Genomic DNA, 27019 nt, shown 5'->3' with positions numbered 1-27019 from the left:
TGCATTCATACATTATATTCATTCAAATTATTAATTTTACCATGGTGAACATGCCAAGGCAACAGTTGCTGCACGACCAGTTTGAAAGTTCAGCGCGACTGCCTCTAGAGGGAGAAATGCGACAATCGTGTCCGAATGTCGTGTGCAGTGGAAAGGGGGCTAAAGTTTGTTAAATGAGGTTATGACGTAGTTCTGTCGGATGACGATGCCATTTTTTACCATGAAGCCAAGGCATTTTTTCCAGAGTCGTCATCCACACTGAAATGTCCAAAGATATTACATCTGCCTTACCGTGCATGTTTAAACCTCACTGAGATTATACAGACATACGTTTCATGCAATTATTCTGGCAGGACCAATTTATTTAGGGCCATATTTCACCATTTGCTGGCGTGATCACTTTATTTTTATCTAATACACCACTACCCTCGTCTTGCCACAGGACAGCAAGTGTGAGTAAAATTCTGTTGTCTTTCTAGGACTGTAATACGAAAAGCATGCAAGTAAATATCTTTGGAAACTTTGAAGTGAATAGCACATAACTGCAATTAACGTTACTGCTATAATCATGTCTATTGGTATGTTTTACAAAACTAAACAATATTCATAGTTTTCAAAAGCCTCTGTTTCCACCGGCTATACTACAACGTGAAACCAGTGTTCCAAATTTATCCGTTCTGGAGGCCGTTTAAAAAGGCCGGAAGGCCAAAACGAGAGGAAAGATGCTTTTCCAACAGGAACGTACTAATTGGGACAAGGCTTAAGGAATTGTCAAAACAGGCAACCAATTGATGAGCTGGCAACACCGTAGGCTACGCATTCATTTTTAGCTTGCCCCATCAAAAATTCCATATCTCCTCACTGCCGCAGCAGTGTCTGCTCCCGCAGGAGCCTTTTCTGTATCTGCCGACTGCTGCAGCAGTGTCTGCTCCCGCAGGAGCCTTTTCTGTATCTGCCACAGCAGTGTCTGCTCCCGCAGGAGCCTTTTCCGTATCTCCCCAGTGCTGCAGCAGTGTCTGCTCCCACAGGAGCCTTTTCTGTATCTCCCCACTGCCACAGCAGCACCTGCTCCCGCAGGAGCATATATATATAAAAAAAATAAAAAATCCTTGAATGTGGACATCACAGGTTGCTATTTTTCTGATTTTCATCACGTTAAGCCATTTCACTGAAATAAGCGGTTCAGTTTTCCCCAATAGGCGACGTGTATTCGAACAAGGGTTCATGATCAGCTTCGATGCCCCACATTCTCAGTTGCATTAGCCATTGGAGCAGCTACTTGGATAGTTATGCGTATTCATCCAAGGTGGTGGTGATAGTATTACGTATCGATGATAGTCAAGACGATATTAGGCTCATTCTCCTATTAATGTATTTTACTATAATTATCAGGTGGCCTACTATAATTCAGCTACCAAACTGCTCCGCTATTCCATTTCAGCACTGCATTTCACGCTTGACCTTGCTTGCAAGGATGATTTGAGCCTGTAGGCGGTGAAGAAGTCTCAATCCACAAACAGACGTACATCGTCTGCAGATACAAGGTATTTCGTTGCACTTTAACAGGTAATCTGATATGTGCAATATTTTAAACAAGCCTCACGAACTGAGTTTAATGCCACAGTGACGTTAGAATGCATCTCATTCTTGTATCTGTGGCGGTGTGTCGGTCTCATCATGAGGCACGTGGTCCGGAGCGCGTACGACCAATGCATCAGTTTCAACTAAACTTTACTCCAAATATATGAACTTACCTGTTTTGAATACTTTATATTTAACGCGCTCGTTTACGTCCATATTAGGGTTAAATTGTTGGACTTTAAATTAAATCCACTATTGTTTTCACCATTGACCGATTTGCAGATCGCTTAGACAGATAACTTCCATGCGCAGATGGGGCAAATTTTTCACAGGACCAGCGAGATGACAGTAGTACCCGACTACATGAACTAACTTTTTTAAATATAGTAATTTTATATTTAACGTCAGTTTATCAGTGCATCTGAAAGTTTATATTCTTTAGACCATCGGTGATTCCATAGGCTCTCTTTCTTTCACCTACATGTTTTAAAACAGCAAATATTCATGCCAAGACAAGAACAGAGTCTCTCTCTTACTCCACCCAAGCACAATTACATCGTCGATACATATCGTCAATCTCACGCGCTGACAAGATGACGATTTGACAATGACCATATCGCTGATTCATGGCACTTATTTGGGGTACATTGCTACAGGAAATTCGATTTATTTTTTGTACGCTTAATTTTCGAATACAAAGACTGCACCAAGATTTTCTGACTTATCGGAAGCAGCTCATCGGATTTGTTAAACAATTATGCAAGTAATCCTCATAGTGTCTACCATTTACACAACCAAATTGTTCTTAGTATTGAACCCCCTGTCAGGCACTGCAAGAGTGCTCCCAGTTGAGCCAACCTTTGCCTTTTCCATTCAAAAAAAAAAAAAAACTACTTCACTGTCTGGCCAAATACTGGCCATTCAACTTTATCTTTCCGTCTTACGTTCGGAGAGGCTTTCCCGTTTGATGTCGTGAGTATTTACCTCCCATCAGACATTGGTGAGAGCCTCCCATCTAGACCACTTTAATTTTTCCTTTCAACGGTCGGCGAGGCTTACCCATTCGACGCTGTGAGTATTGAGCTCCCGTTGGATGTTGGCGAGAGTCTCCCGGCTAGACAACTTTTTCATCCTTTGGTCAGAAAAGGCTTACCCATCCGATGCCGTCAGTATTTAGTTCCCATGGGATGCTGGCGCGATCCTCCAGGTCACACACCCTTACCTTTTCCTCCTACGGTCAGCGAGGCTTACCCGTTCGATGCCTTGAGTATTGAGCTCCCACCGGATGTCGGCGAGAGCTTCCCGGCTAGACAACCTTACCCTTTCAGAATCAGAATCAGAAAGAGCTTTCTTGCCAAGTATGCTTGGGCATACAAGGAATTTGTTTTAGTGACATAAGCTTCCAGTAAACAGAGACAACAACACACAGAAAAAAAAAAAAAAAATTTTTACAGGAGAATTGCAAATTGGCAAATAAATAAGTGTATAAACAATTGTGCTATAAATGATAATGGAATAGGATTGAGTGAGATGCAGGAATGTTCTAGGATGGAGGGGTAACAAATAAATATAAGGATATTGCACATTTTTGCATAAGCATAAGTTTAAGTGGGAAACATTTAACTGTTCATGAGGTAGATTGCCTGGGGGAAGAAACTATTCTTGTGCCTTGCTGTTCTTGTATTTGCGGCTCTGAGGCGCCGGCCAGATGGCAAAAGTTCAAAGATGGGGTGACTTGGATGTGAGGGATCCAGAGTGATTTTCTGAGTCCTTTTCCTCACTCTGGATGTGTACAGTTCTTGGAGGGTGGGCAGGGGAGCACCAATAATCCTTTCAGCAGTCCGAACAGTTCTCTGTAGTCTTCTGATATCTGATTTTGTAGCTGAACCAAACCAGACAGTAATTGAAGTACACAGGACTGACTCAATGACGGCTGAGTAGAACTGTTTCAGCAGCTCCTGTGGCAGGTTAAACTTCCTCAGCTGGCGAAGGAAGTACAACCTTTGTTGGGCTTTTTTCACAATGGAGCCAATGTGATTGTCCCACTTCAGGTCCTGAGAGATGGTGGTTCCCAGGAATCTGAATGACTCCACTGCAGCCACAGTGCTGTTCATGATGGTGAGTGGGGAAAGTGCAGGGGGGTTTCTCCTAAAGTCCACAGTCATCTCCACTGTTTTGAGTGTGTTCAGCTCCAGGTTGTTAAGACTGCACCAGACAGCCAGCTGCTCAACCTCCTGTCTGTAAGCAGACTCGTCACCGTCCTGGATGAGGCAGATGACTGTAGTGTCGTCTGCAAACTTCAGGAGCTTGACAGAGGGGTCTTTAGAGGTGCAGTCGTTGGTGTACAGGGAGAAGACCAGAGGGGAGAGAACACATCCCTGAGGGGCACCAGTGTTGGTGGAGCAGCTGTTTGACATGAATTTCCCCAGTCTCACTAACTGTTGCCTATCTGTCAGAAAGCTGGTGATCCACTGACAGATAGAGCTAGGAACAGAGAGCTGGGTCAGTTTGGTCTGGAGGGTTGTTGGGATGATGGTGTTGAAAGCCGAACTAAAGTCCACAAACAGGATCCTCACATAAGTCCCTGTTTTGTCCAGATGTTGCAGGATGAAGTGCAATGCCATGTTGATTGCATCATCCACGGACCTGTTTGCTCGGTACGCAAACTGCAGGGGGTCCAGTAAGGGTCCAGTGATGTCCTTCAGATAAGCCAGAACCAGTTTTTCAAACGACTTCATGACGACAGACGTTAGAGCCACAGGTCTGTAGTCGTTAAGTCCTGTTATCTTGGGTTTCTTTGGAATGGGGATTATGGTGGAGCGTTTGAAGCAGGAAGGCACTTCACACAACTCCAGAGATCTGTTGAAGATCTGTGAAAAGATGGGGGCCAGCTGGTCAGCACAGATTTTCAGACAGGCTGGTGTAACGCCATCTGGGCCTGGTGCTTTTCTTCTTTTGTTTTTCTTGAAGACCTGGCGCACATCATCTTCACAGATTTGAAGAGCAGGAGGTATGGAGAGGGGGATTGCAGGAGGTGTTAATGGTTGTGTAGGGAGATGGTCAGAGTGGGTGTTGGGGGTTTCAAATCTACAATAAAACTCATTCAGGTCGTTAGCAAGTCGTTGATTAGCCTCAGTGCAAGGGGATGGTGTCTTGTAGTTTGTGATGGCTCTCAGTCCTCTCCAAACTGAAGTAGAGTCGTTGGAAGTAAACTGGTCTTCCAACTTTTTAGCATAGGTCTTTTTAGCCGCTCTAATCTCTTTGTTCAGTGTGTTCCTGGCCTGATTGTACAAGGCCCTGTCCCCATTTCTGTAGGCATCCTCTTTGGCCTGACGAAGGTGTCTGAGTTTTACTGTAAACCATGGCTTATCATTGTTGAATGTTAAATAAGTCCTGGTAGGAATGCATATATCCTCACAGAAACTAATATAGGATGTTACAGTCTCTGTGAGTTCGTCCAGATCGGTGGTAGCAGCTTCAAAAAGGCTCCAGTCTGTGATGTCAAAACAAGATTGTAAATCCTGCTCTGTTTCGCTGGTCCATCTCTTCACAGTCTTTACTACAGGTTTAGCAGATTTAAGTTTCCGCTTGTAGGTCGGTATAAGATGAACCAGACAGTGATCAGAACGTCCCAAAGCTGCTCGTGGAACAGAGTGATATGCATCCTTTATTGTGGTGTAACAGTGATCCAGTATATTACTGTCTCTGGTGGGACAGGTAACATGCTGTCTGTATTTTGGCAGTTCACGGGAGAGATTGGCTTTATTAAAGTCCCCAAGAATGATTAAAACAGAGTCCGGGTGTTGTTGTTCTGTGTCTGTGATCTGATCAGCGAGTTTCTGTAAAGCTGAGCTCACATGCGCTTGAGGTGGAATGTAAACACTAACCAGAATGAGCGAGTGAAACTCCCGCGGCGAATAGAACGGCTTGCAGTTGATAAACTGCAAGCCGTGTAAACACTAACCAGAATGAGCAAGTGAAACTCCCGCGGCGAATAGAACGGCTTGCAGTTGATAAACTGCGTTTCTAGATCAGGACAGCACATCTTCTTTAACACAGTTACATCTGTACACCACCGTTCATTGATGTAAAAGCATGTCCCGCCGCCGCGCGATTTCCCCGTTGATTCTGCGTCGCGATCCGCTCTAAACAGCTGAAAGTCCGGCAGATGGAGTGCGCTGTCCGGTATGGCGTCATTCAGCCAGGTTTCCGTGAAACACAGAGCAGCAGAGTGAGAGAAATCCTTATTTGTCCGAGAGAGCAGAAGGAGTTCGTCCGTTTTGTTGGGTAGAGAGCGGAGATTTGCGAGATGGATGCTAGGCAACGCGAGGCATCCGCGCTTCCTGAGTCTGACGAGCGCTCCCGCTCGCTTTCCCCGTCTGCGCGTCCTGAAGCGCTTGATCAGCGCCGCTGCTCCTCCGATAACAATGTTCAGTAAAACGTCTGTACAATAGAAATCCGGAAAAATATCATGTGGTGTGTTCTGCCGAATGTTCAGCAGTTCATCCCTGGTGAAACTGATCGTGTTTGTTAAACAAAAAACAGGAAAAACGAACAAAAACAGTACAAACACTGGAGAGCCAAGCACTGAAGCAGCCATGTGCGGCGCCATCTTGGATTGCACCTGTTTTCCTTTCTACAGTCGGCGAGGCTTACCCGTTCAGTGCCTTGAGTATTGAGCTCCCATCGGACGTTGGCGAGAGTCTCCCAGCCACATAAACTTTACTTTTCAATGCTACGGTCGGGGGGGGGGAGGCTTACCCGTTCGATGCCTTGAGTATTGAGCTCCTATTGGACGTCGGCGAGAGTCTCACGGCCACCTTACTTTTCATTCCTGTTTGACAGGTGACGGTGGTCGCTGTACGACGACAAGAGTCTCCACCTTCCGCCAAACTCTGTCCAAATCTTTTTCCCCTGCCTGGTGAGGCTTACCCATTCGATGTTCTGAGTCCTGATCTCCCATTGGATGCTGCACGAGCCCGTGCAGTCGGGTTTTCCTTTTCCCGCTCCCTGGCCGGCGAGGCTTACCCGTTCGATGCCTTGAGTATTGAGCTCCTATTGGACATCGGCGAGAGTCTCACGGCCACCTTACTTTTCATTCCTGTTTGACAGGTGACGGGGGTCGCTGTACGACGACAAGAGTCTCCACCTTCCGCCAAACTCTGTCCAAATCTTTTTCCCCTGCCTGGTGAGGCTTACCCATTCGATGTTCTGAGTCCTGATCTCCCATTGGATGCTGCAAGAGCCCGTGCAGTCGGGTTTTCCTTTTCCCGCTCCCTGGCCGGTGAGGCTTACCCATCTGATGCCGTTGAGTTTTGTGCTTGTGTCAGATGTCGGCGAGAGTGCTCCCGGTTGGGTTTTCTTTACATACCCCCCACAAACAGGTCTTATCCATCTGATGCCGTGAGTATTGATCTTCCGTTGGGTGTCGCAAGTGTCCTCTTTGTCGGCGGCCCAAAGCCTGTTTATCTGCTCAACTGAGAGGACCTACACATCCATTGTCCTGAGTCTTGATCTCCAGTCGGAGGCTTCATGGGTCCTCTCGGTCAGTTATCTGCCCTGGTTGCCCACTGATTAGCAGGGGCTCATCAGTCAGTAGGGCCCGTACGCCAACACCGTGACCTATTCCAGTCGAAGCAACTCGGGACCTCCTGGTCGGGCTATCCAATCACTTTGCTCCTCCGCCTATCGGCCGGTAGGGCTCATCCATTCAAATGCTGTGAGGTGCTCCGGTTGTGCAACGGCTCGAGCCCTCCCGACCGGGCGCCCCAAATCACATAGTCCGATACAAGCAGCCGGTAGGGCCTATCTCTCCAAATAGGTAAAGTTGCTCCCACTGGAGTACATAGGCTCTTCCGACCTGCCAACCAGCTGACTTTTGCTATTGCTTTTTGGGGGGTACTCTAGGTTCGGGCCATTCCCGAGCTCGGATCCCATTCTCCGGACAGCATGCCAAAAATGCATTATAATACTTCAGCTAATTATATGTAAGAGTGAACTTGTGAACAGGACTTAAGACTGGGGTGGTGCTTGAGACATTGTTGGTCATTAAGTTTTTTTCTTTAAAAAGACAAACAATAATACAATAATAATGTTAAGATAATGGTACTACTACTAATTCTACTACTAATTACAATATAAAATGTGCTAAGGTCTGATGAGCTGCGGTGTTAATGAATATTAATCATGTTACCTGCATTTTGCAGAAATCAAGACAAGGATGGTAATAGGTAAGTGCTAGTCAAGGAAAATGCCATTTACACATTAGCTCCCCCCACTCCCCATCTGATCATTCTGACAGGCTGTTCAGCTGGTGAACCAGTGCACGAGAGAAAATGCAGAAAAAATTCACCTCCCTCACAGATGTCATGAAGGGCAAAATTAGCTATATAGATCAAAATCATCCCTTTCGGGGCCAGTCTCTAGCGACCAGTCGATGAATTGCAATTTTAGTCACTTCCCTTTTGGCTTCATGAAAGAGAGCGGGAGGTTGGCGTTTGGTTTAAGGACAACTTTGGACCCAGTCGCTTCCGACATGAGCTGAACCCGCAGTCTGCTTTCCTTGTACGTACACTAGTTCGTGAGCGTCAGCCTGGTGTGTTCCTGGCTTTAAGGCTGGGACACACCGTGCAGACACCAAATAACTAGCAGCGATAAAATCCAATGCTGCTGTTGCCTCGTGTCGGCAGCATCAGACCAAACCCAGCTATCAATATCAACCGAAACAAAGATATACGAGATAAATGCAGATATACGAAACGTAAAAAAGCGGTGTTTGCTTCCCATTTTGAATATCAGTAACATTGATAACTTTAATCATTTTAAGCAGCTCATGTTGTTATGAAAGTATTAGAATGATTTCCAAGGATGGGGTGTTTGGAGAGGCGGTCACCTCGGTGGTGGAGAAATTCAATGGCAGAAAAGCAGCAATCAGCTGCTTTCTGCCATCTGAATCCTCGCAGGCCCAAAGAAATGGAGTGACGCCAGCCACAGGTGGTGCGCTCGCATTCAACATCCTCACACCGCCAATGGGTCACTTCACAAGAAGAGCCTTCAACAGGCGTTATTTTGTTGTGACAAAAAAAGATGGCTGTTTACAACCAAAATTGGATTCACGCCGTTTGAACGTTGCACTCAGGACGAGCAAATTCAAGATGTTGACAGTAAAATCTATTCTGTCTCAGATTCAACCAAACAATTGGTTAGTCACTATCGATCTGAAGGATGCATGCTTTCATATTCAGATCAACAAGAGACACAGGAAGTTCCTCAGATTCAATTCAATCAAGGTGTATCAATTCCGTGTTCTTCCATTCAGCTTAGCCCTGGCTCCATGGACTTTCACAAAATGCATGGACACAGTTTTGGCCCTGTTGCGGCTCCAGGGCGCTCGTGTGCTAAATTACTTAGACAATGGGCTGGTATTGGCACAATCACAGACTTAAGCATACTCTCAATGAGATCTTGTGCTGAATCATCTAAGCAGTCTGGGCTTATGCACGAATCTCCAAAAGAGTGTTTTGATCCCCTCTCAAAGGATAACCTTTTTGGGGATAGCTCTGGACTATTGCACGATAACGCAATATTGTCATATCCGCGTGTTCAGTCTTTCATGTCATGCCTTCACCATTTCAAAGCAGGCATCTCAGTGACCGTGAGTTTGTGACTCAGACTTTAAGGTCTAATTGCAGCAGCGTCCCTTGTAATCAGTCTAGGCTTACTTCACATGCATCCATTTAAATGTTAGATGAAAAGCCAAAGGATTTCACCCCATTGTTTTTCCGCATCCAACGATTTCGGTGACACTGAGGTGTGTTATGATGATAAAGAATTGGATGTTGGCCAAATTTCTTCAGAATGGAGTTCGACTAGGGGCCTGTTTTTGTCATGAGACTGTCATGAAGGACGCTTCATTGACAGATTGGGGGGCTGTTTGTCAAGGATGCCCAGACCATGGAACTTGGCTGGAAGTGGACTTATTCACGTCGAGCATGACTACGCATTGCCCACTATGGCTCTCCCTATCCCCCCCATCGCCCCTGGGATTGGACGCTCTAGCACACGAATGGCCCAGGACCAGTTTTTATTATTTTACTTTGATATTGCAAGCACCAAATTTGGCACCCAAGGCCAGATCTATGGAAGCTGTGGGCGTGGCCTCTGAGCAGCGTGAGTTAATATGTCCTGGTCTCTCATTAGAGGCCATCGAGACTATAATTAATTGTAGGGCATTTTCTACGTGATGCTATATGCCTTCAAATGGAAACGGTTTACTACCTGGTGTAGAATTTGTAATATGGATCCAGTTTACTGCCCCGTTGCTTCAGAACTGGAGTTTCTTCAAGACTTCAAGTTATTCAAAGGGAGTAACACCACCCACCAGTTTACGTGGCAGCCATATCAGGTAACCCCACATATACAGATGGTGTTTTAGTGAGCTGTCATCCTCTGGTCTCTTGCTTTATGCAGGGTTCATGACGGCTGAGGCCTTTCTGCCTTGCGTGAGTTCCATCGTGGGATCTATCTATTGTATTACGAGGATTATCAGGACATTAGTTTTGAGCCCTTGGAAACTGTCTGAAAAATCCTGACTCTAAAGACAGTCATTCCTTTAGCTTTAAACTCCCTCAAGAAGGTTGGGGATTTACAAGCTCTGTCTGTTTCATGCAGTGCATGGATTTTGCACCAGGATTTGTGAAAGGTTTGCTGCGACCAAGGCCTGATTATGTCCCTAAGGTCGTGCTTAGCCTACAAGGCTCACAGACTTGCTTCACCCTTAGAAATTCGAGTTCATTCCACAAGGGCAGTGGCTTCAGTTGATCTTCGATGGACAATGTATGTGCTTTGGCAGGATGGTCCTCACCGAGCACTTTTGTCAAGTTTTACAGCCTGGATGGTAAATGGTAAATGGACTGCATTTATATAGCGCTTTCAACAGACCACATGGCCATCCAAAGCGCTTTACAAATTGCCTCACATTCACCCATTCACACACTCATTCACACACCAACTGCGGTGTCAGCCATTCAAGGCGCCATCTAGCTCATCGGGAGCAGCTGGGGTTAGGTGTCTTGCTCAAGGACACCTCGACACTTGGTCAGGTGGAGCCGAGGATTGAACCACCAACCTTCCGGTTTGTAGACAACCTACATGAACCACTGAGCCACTGCCGCCACATGTGGTGTGATGACAGCTCCAGGCTCCGGGGTTCTCTCCACTTGAGCAGATGCTTTCCTCGGATCCCAGCTATCTCAGGTACATCAGGTGTGATGGTATAGGGTCCCAATACGGTGATGTCACTGCAGCATCGAAGTGACCTATGAAAGGGAACATCTCAGTTAAGTATGTAACCACAGTTCCCTGAATAGTGTTTGGGCCATTCCATACCTTGATAGCATTTCTTTAGATATGAAATCTGAGCAAAATATAGGTATGCATACTAAATATACTATGTATGCATATGCATAGGGTGGTGCCAAGTGCTATTTGGCCAATAAAATTGGCAGGATGGTTCAGGGCTTCAGACATTCGTCACACCAAGGGGTGTTCCCATACGTTTTGTTTTGTGTACTGGATTGTGTGTGCGAGTTTGGATCTCTGGTGTGCATTTGTGGATTGTGTGCGCAAGTGTGAATCTCTCGAGTGCATTTGTGGTAGGATTTGATACTATTTTCACTCCATATGATGCCAACTGCCACCAACGTTAGCCCAAAGAGAACCAACGAGTGGAACACACCAAACTAGCCCGACCAGCATTTAAGCTCAGGAGACACTGCACAATTTTTAGCTGTCCCACATGAAAGATTGGAATCTTGAAACAATCGTGGTGATTTCAGTGATCGTGGCTTCTAAAAAGTGGTCCTATGTCATACAGTGAGAGAGGTTCAAAGACAGCTATTGTAACTGTCTTTCGACCAAAGATAGCCTGCAATTATTTTTGTAACAATGCATACCACATTCCTAGCAAGGTTTCCCAAAAATGAACACAGCAACAAAAGTCTATCTAGCTAGCCTAGCAAAAACGTCAGAAAACTTTTAATGTTACAGCAACAATAGTGTAAGTGTAACTGTAATTCAATGCTGCAACAAAGACTGCATGATGCCTTTAAAGGGGGTCATTAACTGAGAAATCTTAATTCCCTTTATCTTTTGACATACACTGTAAGTGGTCATTGTAGTATAAAAACATCCTGTAAGTTTCAGAATTCAAAACTTTCTTCTTAGTCTAAAAACAGCGCTCTCCTAACAAAACTCCCCACCCACCGATTCGCGCATGTAGTAGATGAATAACGAGAGACACAAATGGAAGTCTTTCCAGAAAACTTACCAGTCTTCCTTCTGATCTCAACATTAGGAAAGAGTGGATGAACTTTATTTTTAATGAAGGTCCAGAGCATGTCAGTAAGAACTTGATCGGTTGTTAACTTGATTTTTACCACAGATTCAATTACAAACAAGGCACAGTTTGATGCAGGATTTTCAGAAAGATTGAAACTAAAAGCTGATGCTGAGCTGAATATATTGGATCCGACAGTAATGTCACACCTCACAACTGTAACTGTTTTTATTACAACCCGAATTCCGGAAAAGTTGGGACGTTTTTTAAATTTTAATAAAATGAAAACTAAAGGAATTTCAAATCACATGAGCCAATATTTTATTCACAATAGAACATAGATAACGTAGCAAATGTTTAAACTGAGAAATTTTACACTTTTATCCACTTAATTAGCTCATTTAAAATTGAATGCCTGCTACAGGTCTCAAAAAAGTTGGCACGGGGGCAACAAATGGCTAAAAAAGCAAGCAGTTTTGAAAAGATTCAGCTGGGAGAACATCTAGTGATTAATTAAGTTAATTGATATCAGGTCTGTAACATGATTAGCTATAAAAGCTTTGTCTTAGAGAAGCAGAGTCTCTCAGAAGTAAAGATGGGCAGAGGCTCTCCAATCTGTGAAAGACTGCGTAAAAAAATTGTGGAAAACTTTAAAAACAATGTTCCTCAACGTCAAATTGCAAAGGCTTTGCAAATCTCATCATCTACAGTGCATAACATCATCAAAAGATTCAGAGAAACTGGAGAAATCTCTGTGCGTAAGGGATAAGGCCGGAGACCTTTATTGGATGCCCGTGGTCTTCTGGCTCTCAGACGACACTGCATCACTCATCGGCATGATTGTGTCAATGACATTACTAAATGGGCCCAGGAATACTTTCAGAAACCACTGTCGGTAAACACAATCCGCCGTGCCATCAGCAGATGCCAACTAAAGCTCTATCATGCAAAAAGGAAGCCATATGTGAACATGGTCCAGAAGCGCCGTCGTGTCCTGTGGGCCAAGGCTAATTTAAAATGGACTATTTCAAAGTGGAATAGTGTTTTATGGTCAGACGAGTCCAAATTTGACATTCTTGTTGGAAATCACGGACGCCGTGTCCTCCGGGCTTAAGAGGAGGGAGACCTTCCAGCATGTTATCAGCGTTCAGTTCAAAAGCCAGCATCTCTGATGGTATGGGGGTGCATAAGTGCATACGGTATGGGCAGCTTGCATGTTTTGGAATGCTCTGTGAATGCTGAAAGATATATAAAGGTTTTAGAGCAACATATGCTTCCCTCCAAACAACGTCTATTTCAGGGAAGGCCTTGTTTATTTCAGCAGGACAATGCAAAACCACATACTGCAGCTATAACAACAGCATGGCTTCGTCGTAGAAGTGTCCGGGTGCTAACCTGGCCTGCCTGCAGTCCAGATCTTTCACCTATAGAGAACATTTGGCGCATCATTAAACGAAAAATACGTCAAAGACGACCACGAACTCTTCAGCAGCTGGAAATCTATATAAGGAGGCAAGAATGGGACCAAATTCCAACAGCAAAACTCCAGCAACTCATAGCCTCAATGCCCAGACGTCTTCAAACTGTTTTGAAAAGAAAAGGAGATGCTACACCATGGTAAACATGCCCCGTCCCAACTATTTTGAGACCTGTAGCAGAAATCAAAATTGAAATGAGCTCATTTTGTGCATAAAATTGTAAACTTTCTCAGTTTAAACATTTGCCATGTTATCTATTGTGAATAAAATATTGGCTCATGTGGTTTGAAATTCCTTTAGTTTTCATTTTATTAAAATTTAAAAAACGTCCCAACTTTTCCGGAATTCGGGTTGTATGTGCACGCTATTGCTTCATCTGTTATTACAGATCGTTTGATATGTACTGAGTGTTTATGCATTTTTAACCTTAATCACGGCAGCGTCCAAGGATGTAGCCTGTCAAACATACTCAACTGTTAGCCTATCATAGCAGTGGGCGTTTACTTTCGAGTCTACAATCAACCACAGAGAGTTCTGATGATGGGGTCAAGACAGGACAGTCTTATTACTTCTAAAATATGATGTTTTTTTATGTAAAAAAATTTGATTCTATTTTAAATTGACCTCAGAGAACAGTACAAAATAAAATAAAAAAGTCAGTTCATGACCCCTTTAAAAGCAACAGGTGAACAAATGATTAACATTCACCTAAAGAGCAGCTTGTTTAGTGACATTATGTGAGCACACAGCCAGACCCACCTGAGCAGCGGATATGCTAAGATGCTTTGTTTACCTTGCTGTGTTGCGGCAGTGCAGTAGGCACAAGTAGTGAAAACGTTTAATGTAAATGGACTCTGATTTCCCAAGTAGGAATGGATTCGAGGAAGCAGCAGTATGGGAATGTCTGTAGCTAAAGCATGGAATGGAGCTTAATTTATTAGGGCATTCCTCAAATGGAATGGATTTGACTGAAAGCACTCTGAAAAGTGAACATGTACTGAATTAAAGACTGTAAAAGTGAGTGGGTCCAATATAATTGGTCTTAAAAAGTGGATGGGTCCTGTCCTGCCCACATACAATGGTTCCAATGCCCTTCATGGCTTGGAAAATGTTTCCAGACAGATTCAGGAGATTGTTTCCAATACACAGTGATCAGCACATAGGGCAAACATAGTGACAGTCTTAAAGGAAACAGCCATGTGTCTTATCTGCAGAGGTACCCACACACACAAAAAAAGAAGAAAAAACTACATCTTTAAATATCCTAACCAAAACACAGTAAACTACAAGGAACAAATATGGTGCTTAAACAGTAATAGTAGTAGTATTTGGCACCAGCCGCAGTTAATTTTGACAGCTAGCAGGAGTGTGATGGGGTGCAAGGTCTGTTTTGAACAATGGATGGAGACCTCAAGGCAGTGCCTTTTCTAGATCTTAAGAATGAAAAGACCGAGCTGAAGGCGGAGCGATTCGACCAATCAGATGAAAGCAGCATTTCAGCGCTGACCACAAGTGCGATTGAAATATTGAAGCCATAAACCGATTTGTAAAACCCAAACGACAAAATGAGAAATCGAGCCAAAAACTCATTTTACGTTTGTTAAACTAAACGGAAAAACAAATAAACAAGCCATTTTTCCATTTCTAGTTATTGAATTCTAAATAGGAAATGAAATGATCAAAACGTACACGGACCAGACGGGCTTTGGTTGTACTAGCGATTTGATTGGAGACCAACAGCCAATCACAATTGACCTTTAATTTTCCGATTGGATGATTTTGTGGCACACTTGTAACACTGTTGTAAGTTGAGCAAGCATGTGTATAATGCCATAATGGGATGTACATGCAGGTTGCAACTTCAAAATTGAGTTTGTTTTGCAGTAATTAGCTGTTCCACAAGGCAAAACTGGCCTGGGCCTTTATTTCACAGTAGAAAATGGAACTAAAGAGACAGAACAACAACAACAAAACAGCAGAGACTGCAACAACAAATGCCTGAATTTACAAGTACTTGTGTGAGAGAGTTATGAGATAGCCCACCTTTAGTTTAAAAGAGTACAAAGATATTTTTATTGGTAATAACTTTGAGAAAAAACAGGACAAACACTGAACAAAGATTAAATATTCTAGAGCACACATGCCGACTACCACTGTTCACGCACACTATCAAATTGAGTGTACATTGAAAGACTATGCATTTGACAGTACACATACGCTAACGTATGCATACAAAAAATAAGTATAGCTTGGGACTTTTTTCCTATGGAATTGGCCTGCTTTTAAACTTTTGCCATGGGTTGGTTTTACCCCCATGTGTTTAAGGTTGAAATAATGCATAAATTATATTTCACTATTATGCTTGTATTGAAATATTTTGCATTCTACTTGATGAAACTACTGTAAATTGATTTTCAATAGAGAAGAATTACAGTAGTGACTATACAGTGGTTGTAGAAAATAATCAACCCCCCCCCCCCTTTTAAATAAGCGCATTTTGTTGCAGACTTCAAGTCATTCCATAGATTTTCAATGTGGTTTAAGTCTAGGCTCTGACTAGGCCATGTAAGGGGATTCACCTTTTTCTCCTCTAACTACTCTGTGCTCAGTTTTGCTGTGTGATTTGGTTCATTTTCATGTTGGAAGGAAACCTATTTTGCCCTATCAATTTTTTCTTCTATCCTGACAAGTATAGAAGTATATAAAGTATATTTATGCAAGATGGCAACGTGCCCACACACAGCGGCTTCTCTCTATCCCGCCAGAACGGTGTTTTCGTTTTTTTTTGTCTTGTGAGTCACAGTGTTTTTATAGGTCTTCATCGCGAGTTAAACTCTGAGCACGTGGAACAGCTGTGGGATCTCGGTCTGCTCCGGATGCCTACACCATCACCGCCCCTCACTGATGCATCTCGGCCACAACAGAGGCACCACAAACGGTGTGAGAGGAAGCAGAAGCGGAGGTATCCGGGCTAGGCTAATGGCTAACCCACACAAGCCAACAATCCCCACCATCGTACTGGCTAATGTACGCTCTTTGGACAATAAACTGGACTACATCCGATTACTAAGCTCAACTTGGAGGACTGTAAGAGACTGTTGTGTTTTTGTGTTCACGGAAACATGGCTTAGCAACAGCATTCCAGATGGCGCTATTCATGCGTGGTGCCGCAATGTTGTTGTGATCTGCAAACACTGCTCACCTCTGATGGAGTTTATGATTATTAAGTGCCGGCTGTTCTATCTACTGAGGGAATATACTGCTCAGTTCTGTTTACATTCACCTGGTCAACAACAACTGCAAAAATAACGATGAACTAAATGAACTGTACCAGCACATCAGTAAGCAGACAGCACACCCAAAAGCATCAGCTTTTCTCATCATAGGTGAGGATTTCAACAATGCTGATTTAAAGAGTGTGTTTCCAAAAATACACCAACACATTAACTTTCCAACATGAGGTAATAACATTTTAGACTTTGTTAACAGCACACAGAGAGGAGCCTACAAAGCCCTCCCCCTCCCCCACCTCGGAGCCTCAGACCACATCACTGTCATGCTAGTGCCTGCATACAGACCGCTCATTAAAGTCGCCAAACCAGTTCAAAAACAGATTCAAGTGTGGCCGGAAGGATCATCAGAGGCCCTTATAGACTGCTTTGACACAACTGACTGAAATATGTTTAAGCAGGCTGCCAGATACAATAACACCACATACCTCCAAGAGTACTGCGAGACTGTCACTGCCTACATCAATAAGTGTACTGATGATGTAACAGTCACACAGACCATCACTGTCTGGGCCAACCAGAAGCCGTGGGTGACAGGGGAGGTCTACAGACTCCTGAAGATGCGGTTTGCTGCCTTCACAACTGGAGATGAGGTGGGAATGAGAACATCCAGGGCAAACCTGTCCCGTGGCATCAGAGAGGCTAAGAGACAGCACTCCAGGAGGATAGCCCATCAATTCAGTGACAGCAGAGACACTCAGAGCCTGTGGCAGGGGATACAGGCCATTATGGACTACAAGCCCCCACCGCGGACCTGTGACAGCAACATCTCTTTGCTGAATGAGCTGAACACATTCTTCGCTAGCTTTAAGAAACAAAATAGCACCACTGCATAGAAGACTCCACCACCTCCTGGTGACCAGGTGATGACGCTGACCCCAGACAGTGTCAAAGTCAAAGTCACCTTTATTTATATAGCGCTTTAAACAAAATACATTGCGCCAAAGCAACTGAACAACATTCATTAGGAAAACAGTGTCAATAATGCAAAAATGATAGTTAAAAGCAGTTCATCATTGGATTCAGTTGTCATCTCTGTTCAGTTAAATAGTGTCTGTGCATTTATTTGCAATCAAGTCAACGATATCGCTGTAGATGAAGTGTCCCCAACTAAGCAAGCCAGAGGTGACAGCGGCAAGGAACCGAAACTCCATCGGTGACAGAATGGAGAAAAAAACCTTGGGAGAATCCAGGCTTAGTTGGGGGGCCAGTTCTTCTCTGACCAGACGAAACCAGTAGTTAAATTCCAGGCTGCAGCAAAGTCAGATTGTGCAGAAGAATCATCTTTTTTTGTGGTCTTGTCCTGGTGCTCCTCTGAGACAAGGTCTTTACAGGGGATCTGTATCTGGGGCTCTAGTTGTCCTGGTCTCTGCTGTCTTTCAGGGCTGTACTGTATTCGTACTGGATCTGGATGACTGCAGTGACCGTCTGATCTGGATAAAGACTGGATCTGGTGGCTACAGTGACCTCGGAATAAGAGAGAAACAGACTAATATTAGCGTAGTTGCCATTCTTATAATGATTTAGCAAGTATATCGGGTGTTATAGAAGAATATAGAGCTGAGTATCATCAGCATAACAGTGAAAGCTAACACCATGTTTCCTGATGATATAACCCAAGGGTAACATGTAAAGCATGAAGATTAGTGTCCCTAGTACTGAGCCTTGAGGTACTCCATACTGCTCTTGTGATTGATATGATACCTCTTCATTCACTGCTACGAATTGATGGCGGTCATATAAGTATGATTTAAACTATGCTAATGCACTTCCATTAATGCCAACAAAGTATTTTAGTCTAGTCTAAACATGGACGTAGTGTCCGTGACATACCCATAGGTTTCCGAAGAGCATTTCTTAAGCCAAAAGTACGTAGAGGCAGCCATCGCCATCTTGACAGCGTGTCACTACACATCACTCCCAGATAATTTTGCAAAAATTGGCAAAGAGGCGGAAGCTGGTTGCTGAAACCACACCAACCTAGCTCAACAGTGGTGACAGCAGCAGTAATCCATCTGTCACTCAAGTGGCCACGCCATTAATTATGCAGAAATGTAAGGCTTAATATAATTTAAATGCATGAGTTATTAAAAAATTCACCCCCCTCACAGTTGTCATGAAGGGCGAAATTAGCTATATAGACCAAAATAAATTTTTTTAACCAGGCTGTAAACGATTTTTTTTTCTGCTGTAAAATTGGGCATGTTAACATGGGTAGTCTATGGGACTGACCGCCTTTTGCAGGCAGCATCTAGCAGCCAGTTGACAAATTAGAGTTTAACACACTATTGAAGGAGTGAATGCAGCGTTGCTATATCCTTCATATTGATATTAATTATATTATTAATATTATTTCTTGTTTGACTATTAATCAAGTTATAGCAAGAGTGAAATCTGTAACCTTATGTGCGCTTATGAGATATTAAAGGATCCTGTTCTATCCTATATTTCTATTCCTCAAGATTACTGTCCGCATTTTATGTGTGTGTATCCAACCGTAATGATAAGACACTTGCCAGTGCTAGAAAACCCTGCATTGTATGTAAGGGCTCTGTGTGTGTGTGTCAGCATATATGCTCTGTGAGAAGACCAGTTTCTGCGGACATCCTGACATGAGATGAGGTGTCTTCTTCACCAGTGCTGACACCTGCTACAATCATTGGAAGATATGTTGGCAATGTTATGTCCATATGAGGAGACTGTCTAAGTTTATCTAGGTTTTGGAACAAATCAGAATTTTGTTGACTAATGCATTGACGCAATTAATATCCTCTGTCAGGGTATAATTGTTGTTGATTTTGAGTTGTACGCAGAGGGGCCTATGAACTCCATCGCGAGAACTGAAGCTGGCTTCTGCTGATGAAACTGCAAACTATTTTCTTCAGTAAATTTATTATTATTAATTGAACTCATCTCTGACTCCTGGTCTTCATTACGACACGCCTGGTACTTGGGTTATAACTGTAAATTCCCCTACAGTTATCTGGTGGAGAATGCGGGCAATCATTCTTTGGTGACATCCCTGGTCTATCATCAAACCAAGGTAGGAAAGATTTAATATTTAATATCGTTGATTAGGGACTGTCTGTAAATGGAGAGGGTCAAGAGAAGGAGGAACGAAAGATTCACTCAGACGTGAGGGGGTTATTTGATACACCTGTAAACAAAGTAACCTTATGAGTAAAAGGAGTACAAGTGCACATCGATAATTCTTAGAGACAGATGTGTACAGTTACAGAGTTATCTGTGCAACCTATAGTGGGACCGAAACGCGTACTTCTTAGGCACATGTAAGGCAGTGCTGGGTTAAGCACCGAGAGCCAAGGGACACGCAGAGCCGTAAGTGAATTGACAGCAAAGGGTAAGCCAATAAATCCCGGAAAATGTAAGAACTTAGACGGGGGTTCTAGGCGTAACTCGCTCTTCCGACTTTTGACCACCCACCATTACAAACAGGGGTACCCCGAGCTTAGAAAGATAGGTCAGGATAGTGGTTAGGGAACAGATTATCCAAAATTAGTTTTTTTAAATAAATACATAGTGATAACTAATATGTACACCTATAAAAACATAGGGATATATGCAAAGGGAAAGTATTGATTGATCTGGGATGCATCTGGAACAACTCAGAATGAGCTAAAGAAAATTTGTCAATTTATCCAATGTTAATTGGACAGGTGATGTCAGAAATACTTTGCAGTTTCATCACGCAGAAGTCAAGTGCTGTTGGTAAGATCGCCATCTTAATATCTTTTTGGTTTATGATAGAAATAGGGTCAGCCCTGATAAAAATAATGAAATAGAAGAGAGCAAATGTTGTAAACAGTTTGGCTCTGAAGCTCTGATTTAAATGTGTTCTCTGAATTCATTGAAAGAATGATCAGTCTGAGATTTGATTCTGATTGGAAAGTTAAAACAAAAAAACTTGACTGCCTTTAAACAAAGAAAGCACCATAGAGATAAAATTTTATAAATGTATGTGCCGATTGGTTAAAAAGGATCCCAGAAGTAACTGAGTGATGATTTAATCTGATTCTTTGTGCATAGAAGGTTTAAATGACAAAGAATGATATAAGATCTGTTCTAGTTTCTATATAATTGTTGAAAGTTCTGAGGCATACTGAACAGAATTCTGGGTTAGTGAAAAGACAGTAGGCACACAAATTGGCAGTAGCATTTTGAAAAACTTAGAAGTGTATGTTTTGCTTTAAAACAGGGATAGGCAACTCTGGTCCTGGAGGGCCACTATCCTGCAGAGTTTAGCTTCAGCCCTCATAAAAACTCATCTGCCTGTATCTATCTAGTAATCCCGAAAACACTGATTGCCTTGTTCAGGTGTGTTTAATTAGGGTTGGAGTTAAACTCTGCAAGACAGTGGCCCTCCCGGACCGGAGTTGCCTATCCCTGCTTTAAAAGATGAGATTGCTTTGACTGCAATGAAGCAGTTGTTTTTATCTCATGCTGGCCCCCACCATGACTCTGGCTCAAGCTGTAAAAATACAAGAGACGTGTTCTGAGTGGAAGATTTGTTATTTCTATATTTCAAAATAGTAATTTATTTTACCTTTGGACTGCAAAAATATGCAAAAAGATGCCACTCAGCATCATAAAAATTTAAATAAAATAAAAAGAGAGAAAAGAAAATGATTGTTTGCATATGAGATGATAAAGTTAACAAGTAACATAAACAGGGGTTTCAAAGTAACTTTGAAGACAGCATGCTACCATGAGCCGAAAGTATCATACCTGGGTCAGATAACGCCTGAGAGATTTAAAATCATTGTTGAAATTCCAAAGCCAAGGCCAGAATTAAGTGAATGAATAAATACAAGTTGATGTAAAAGTAATTATTTTATTTTTATGTAAATTTATATTTATGTAAAATTATTAAAAAAAAAATCATGAAAATGCATTGCTACCAGTCCTGAATCCCTCAGAGTTCTCTCTCTCATTCAAAGTCAGCTAAATGCTGTTATCTGAGCCTGTGTTTTAAGTGATAAGCTATTTATAGTGCTGTTTGTTTTATGACCAGTAACTTATCTGTCTTATTTTAGTCTCCACCATCATACAGGGCCTGATGGCTCTGGCTACAGAAGTAGCAGAACATTACACTGAATAGACGTGTGTGACATCTTAATTCACCGAGTAATCTTAGAATGATGGTTTGAAGATATAAATGTAAATATTAGTGTGATTAACCTGTCTCAATGTTTTAACAATAGTAGGTGCTGTCAATGGCTCTCATGGTTCTTGAGTGCACCTTTCCTAAGCTGCAGGAAATACCGGATTCTGGAAGAAACTGTCGAGGATGTTGCAACAGGAAAGAGCGGTTACCAGTGTGCATGAGGTGATTTCTCAATGACGGGTAAAATCCTCTTCTGGCCAATAGGGGACAGCCTAAGGCAGGGGGTCACCGCCACTGGGCACCTGCCCTGAAAGGAGGTGTTATATGTGAGATGGTAGTGGAGTTGAGCGGATGCTTGATAGGCCTAGAGCATCATTAGGAGGGGAACTGTAGAAAGTACAGCAATCTGCCTCAAAAATGTGAGCTCCTCCAGACCTGATCACCAGCAACCGCATTTCTTGATGGCTTGTTGTGACAAGCATCCACAACTTGATGCAACTATGTCAGGGGATAACACCCTGAGGAAAAGGAGCTTATTTATAAAGAGTTAATGGTAATGGGCTTCCAAGAACCATCTGAGATCATGTGATGACATACATTATTTTGAGACACAATTTCTTATGAGGCTGAGATGATATTGAACTAATATGTCTATATCATAGTTTTTACTCATGCCAGTCAGTAGGCATGGCATAAGATATCACAAGATATGGTGTTAGCCAAAAATGAAGACTGCTGTTGCTAAATCAAGAGATGGTTTAGATAACAATGGTTAAGGGAATTAAGCATTTAAGGTAAAAATTATTTTAAAGAAATGCTCCTAGCATTATGTATTTTAAACAGTCTAAACTGAGGTTTAAACTGAGACTTACATTTGTAACCTATTTGAATGATTAAGGAGTATATGTTGTAATTAACCTGATATTATAGTCTAAAGTTTGGAGAAAACTGTCAAAAAAAAAAAAATAATATTTTGCATATAAGAGAGAGAGAGACTGCTGAGTGGAGACAGAGATGGTGCTCTGCTTCTCTTATCTGCCTGCTAAGCAAGAGTAACCCAAACAAAGCAATAATTTTGAGACCAAAACCACCCAGCTGATTTTTCTCAAAATAAAAAGCTTTAATGAACAGGCAAACGTTGAGATTAGATAAGAGACTAGGTACAAACTAGGTTAAACATACAGAGAAGTTTTAAGTTTAAATCCTTCCGATTTAACACGAAAGCAAACCTTGAATATGAGCTGTTAAAATATTAATGTGTTAAGTATGTGTGTGCATGAGGATGGCTAATGTATATGTTGGGGGACAATTCTGTTTCTGATTTGTGTAGATTGTATCACTAACCTCTGGAATGAGTGTTTTATCATTACAGATGGGTTAAGTGAAAGTTTACACAGGTCGATCATTCTGAGTGAATCTAATGAAAAGAGAATACAAAACATGGGATGAGCTGTAAGTGGATTGGTTATCCAGCTCTGTCTGCTACGGATAATTAAAGACGTATGGGTTCACAAGAGAGAGCTGGAGTTTGCCCCTTGGTTGTACCAAATACCTTCCACTTCTTAATAATAGACTACAAGTTGCTTCTAGGCATTGATAAAGCCTTTGCAGTTTTTTTTTATCCATCTCCTGACTTGTTCCTGTCCACAACTTCCTGTCCACAACAACCCAGAAATCTTTGGACAGTGCCTTCCATAGTTGATTGTTTGTTTCAGCTACTCTACCAGGGACTGAAATCCTTCAGAAAAGCTATTTTCATGCTGAGCTAATCAAAATGACCACAGCTGATAACAGTTAAAAGTCAAATGGCTTTGTAAGCTATCGCAAATGTGATTAGCTACACCTGATTGACTTTACAAGTCATTTTAGGAGGGGGTGATCCTTTTTCCAGTTCTGTCCTGTCCACACGAATGCAAGGTATTTTCAAAACTGCAGCTTTTACCATGCAGTTTGACCGTCCGTCCACATGGAAACGCAGCACCAGGTCACTGAAACTGAACATTTTTGGAAACAGCTGTCAGGGCGAAGATTTTCAAAGACTCTGGTTGCAGTGTTATCGTCTATACAGCGAAACCAGAGATTTTGTTTTGTGACATCGAGAGTGCCCTGATATGTTTGCCTACTGGAAACTTTTTTTAAGCTTCTGATTGGCCAGCATGGCTTTATGGTTGAGATTATATTGCCACCTGTTGGCTTGACATGCTCTTGAGTGCTTCATAGCATGCTTTTGAGTTTCCATGTGGACAGAGATTTTTTTTTAAGGAAGAAGGAAAAACTTACTAAAAAATACCTGTGTACGTATGGACATGGCCTCAGTGATTTGTGTTTTTTTTTTTTTCTGACATGTTGATTTTTTATCTTTCACTTGGATGTAATAAGTTTCACTGAGTTAATACAGCTGAATAATAATGAAATAAATTAAAAACAGTCCGTCTTCATTTCAGGTTGTGAAATGAAAATGTGACTATTTGGGGGTGGGGGGGGTTATTCTTTTCTATACCCACTGTATGTTCCCACAATCCTTTGCTTTTTACACTAATACGTATACTGTATTTACAGTTTCTTATTTTACATATTACAGTCAAATATTGTTTAAATTACAAAAACTGGTTACAGTGTATCTGTGCTAAACGTTTACTTAGCCTCTAAATCTAGCCATTGGCTAATGATGGACATTATTTAATTCAATTTATACAGGTGATCCTCAATAAATTAGAATGTCGTGGAAAAGTTCGTTTATTTCAGTAATTCAACTCAAATTGTGAATTTGTGTATTAAATAAATTCAATGCACGCAGACTGAAATATTTTATGTCTTTGGTTCTTTTAATTGTGATGATTTTGGCACACATTTAACAAAAAAAAAAACACCTTTCCAGGTTTATTTTCACACAGATCCATTAAGATTTAATTGTCTACCTTTTTCACTTATAATCCATATTACCAATGTTTATTGGAATGATTTTTAATACAGTATTTATCTGTCAAAATGACAGGAATTTCTTTGAAATACCAGAGTCTGAAATATTATCACTCAATGTTATTGTCGATAAACATGTTTCAAAATTCAATGTATGTTACATAATATAGACATATATTATAGCAGTGATATTTAATACATTTCTAATATTGCTGTGAAAATTAAGCTTTTGGGGGTTATTCATAGTATGTAGAAAGTAATGTGTTAATTCTTTTACACTCTTAAATTTCCTTTAATTGTTTAATGGTTGAAAGGTGCATAGAATGTCACCTCATCTTGCTCAGTTTTTTTAAAAACGTCTAGTAGTGCATTCATATAGTGAACCTTTCACTGATTGTTTATAGTGTACTGGAAGTTTCTCCCATAATTCGAGCAGTGTCATGGGGTGCAGAGAAACTGTGGATGTACCAGTATTTAAAAGATTGGAATGATTCTACAACATCCAGATACAAAGACTTGTGCTTAAACACAATCCCACATGAAATGTTTTTGTTTCTTCGTTTGTTTGTTTTTAACTATAATTTCACTCTCTTTTTACTTTTTAGGTGACATGAGAAAAGCAATGTGCAATGGAGAAGATACAGGTACAAAAAAAAAAATTCTGTACAATTCTGTTAGTGAATGTAATCCTTAAGATACCATGACATTAATTTCAGGTACTGTTTATTTCTACTTATAACATTAAATGTTGTATAAATAAAAGTGGTAATTCAACTAAGAAATATATAAAAACAGTCACCATTTACCCTCACGCAGTTCCAAACCAGTATGATTTTCTTTCTTATGTGGAACAAAACAGAATATATTTTGAATGTCTCAATGCATTGTCTGATCCAGGGTTGTCCAATACAATGTTTTGAACCCCATTGACTTAACCTACCATGAGATTTAACCTAACAAGTATTTGTTCCTTCTCCCCCACTTCCTTTCCTTCACTCAGTTCACTCAGAATTATTATACGCAACATATACTGTTACATGTCAATGCAAGTGAATTAACAGTCATGTCTGGTATCATTTAAAATGTTTCAGTACGACTGGTACAATGGCCTCGTGTCCAGAGAAATACTGTAGACTGAAAGTAAATATGAGAGAGTTTACAGATGATTTGCCCCTTCACAGGGCCTTTCATCCAAATTATCCCCAACTCCATTTGTCCCTGCCCTCATGTAGACTTTTAACTATAAGCATAGCATACACAAGAAAATAAATAAATTATGCAGTGTAGACAGTTTCATTTTCTGTAACTTTGTGAGATCTTAATGAACAAAGATGAGTGACAGCTTTTTAGGGATTATAAAGGTAGTGTTCTTTGCAGGCTTTCTGTGCTATAAATAGAATTTGTAGAAACTTTTCATGCTGCTAAAGCACATATAAGGAAAGGGCATATAAATGCGGGATTCACTCTCGAAATCGCAATGATTTATAGCGATGAACGGGACAAAATGTATGTCAAAATAAAAGTCCTTTAAGGCTATGCACCCATTTCAGAAGCACCCTCGACTGACTCTGGGCCGGTGTTGACATGGTGTTTGTTATACTGAAACATTAAAAATAATTACAGTTTATTGAATTCGGTTTGATAGCTGAGCCTGTATTATAGTCTGTTAAACCATTTTACCATCACTGGTATTCTTGATTTTCACAAGCCATCTGTCCATTATGTTGTTTTTGCTTGCACTCAATTTCGCCATCTGCCATAACTGTAACACAAGAAGATATGTAACAGCTTGGCCGTAGCCAGGCTTTGAAATTAGTGAGGTCTAGGGGGTTTCTCTCAGAAGAACTGTGCTATTATATAATAACCCCTATAAATACAACTAATTATATACACTAATACTTAAAAAGAGAAAGAAAAGTAGATGTTTTCATTTTTGAATCATACCCTATTTACTGCATAAAATCTTGTTAAAACTATATTTATGGGGTGGATAATTTTATCAGTCGTTTATTATTAATGTAAACATACAGCAGAGGGGACAGCGTGTGTCATATAGCTTCAAGACGTGATCAACCAGGGTTCGAATCCGCCTTTGGGAAATTTTTTCTCCCTTTTCAAATTTTAAAATCACATCAGAAAATCATTTATTTTCAATGAAAATTAAGTAAATAATAATAATAATAATAAAAAAACTAGAAGTTAAAAGAGGTGGAGGGAGGGCTTTATTATCCCAATAAGGTGGCATCCATTAAAGTAGACTCAATAAGTTATTATTGCATACTGTTTTATA

The 27019-nt window shown here is 41.5% G+C and overlaps 1 protein-coding gene across 1 annotated transcript in view; it reads left to right on the top strand.

Moving 5' to 3' along the window:
• LOC132120924 (uncharacterized) overlaps positions 1-27019 on the top strand; it is a 47168-nt gene that overhangs the window by 6678 nt on the left and 13471 nt on the right. The gene's annotated exons all lie outside the window — the stretch shown is intronic.

Source organism: Carassius carassius, chromosome 39 (assembly GCF_963082965.1).
Source record: "Carassius carassius chromosome 39, fCarCar2.1, whole genome shotgun sequence".
NCBI classification, from domain to species: Eukaryota; Metazoa; Chordata; class Actinopteri; order Cypriniformes; family Cyprinidae; genus Carassius; species Carassius carassius.
Note: the sequence above shows the minus strand (reverse complement) of the source record. Positions and strands in the feature narration are given on the sequence as shown.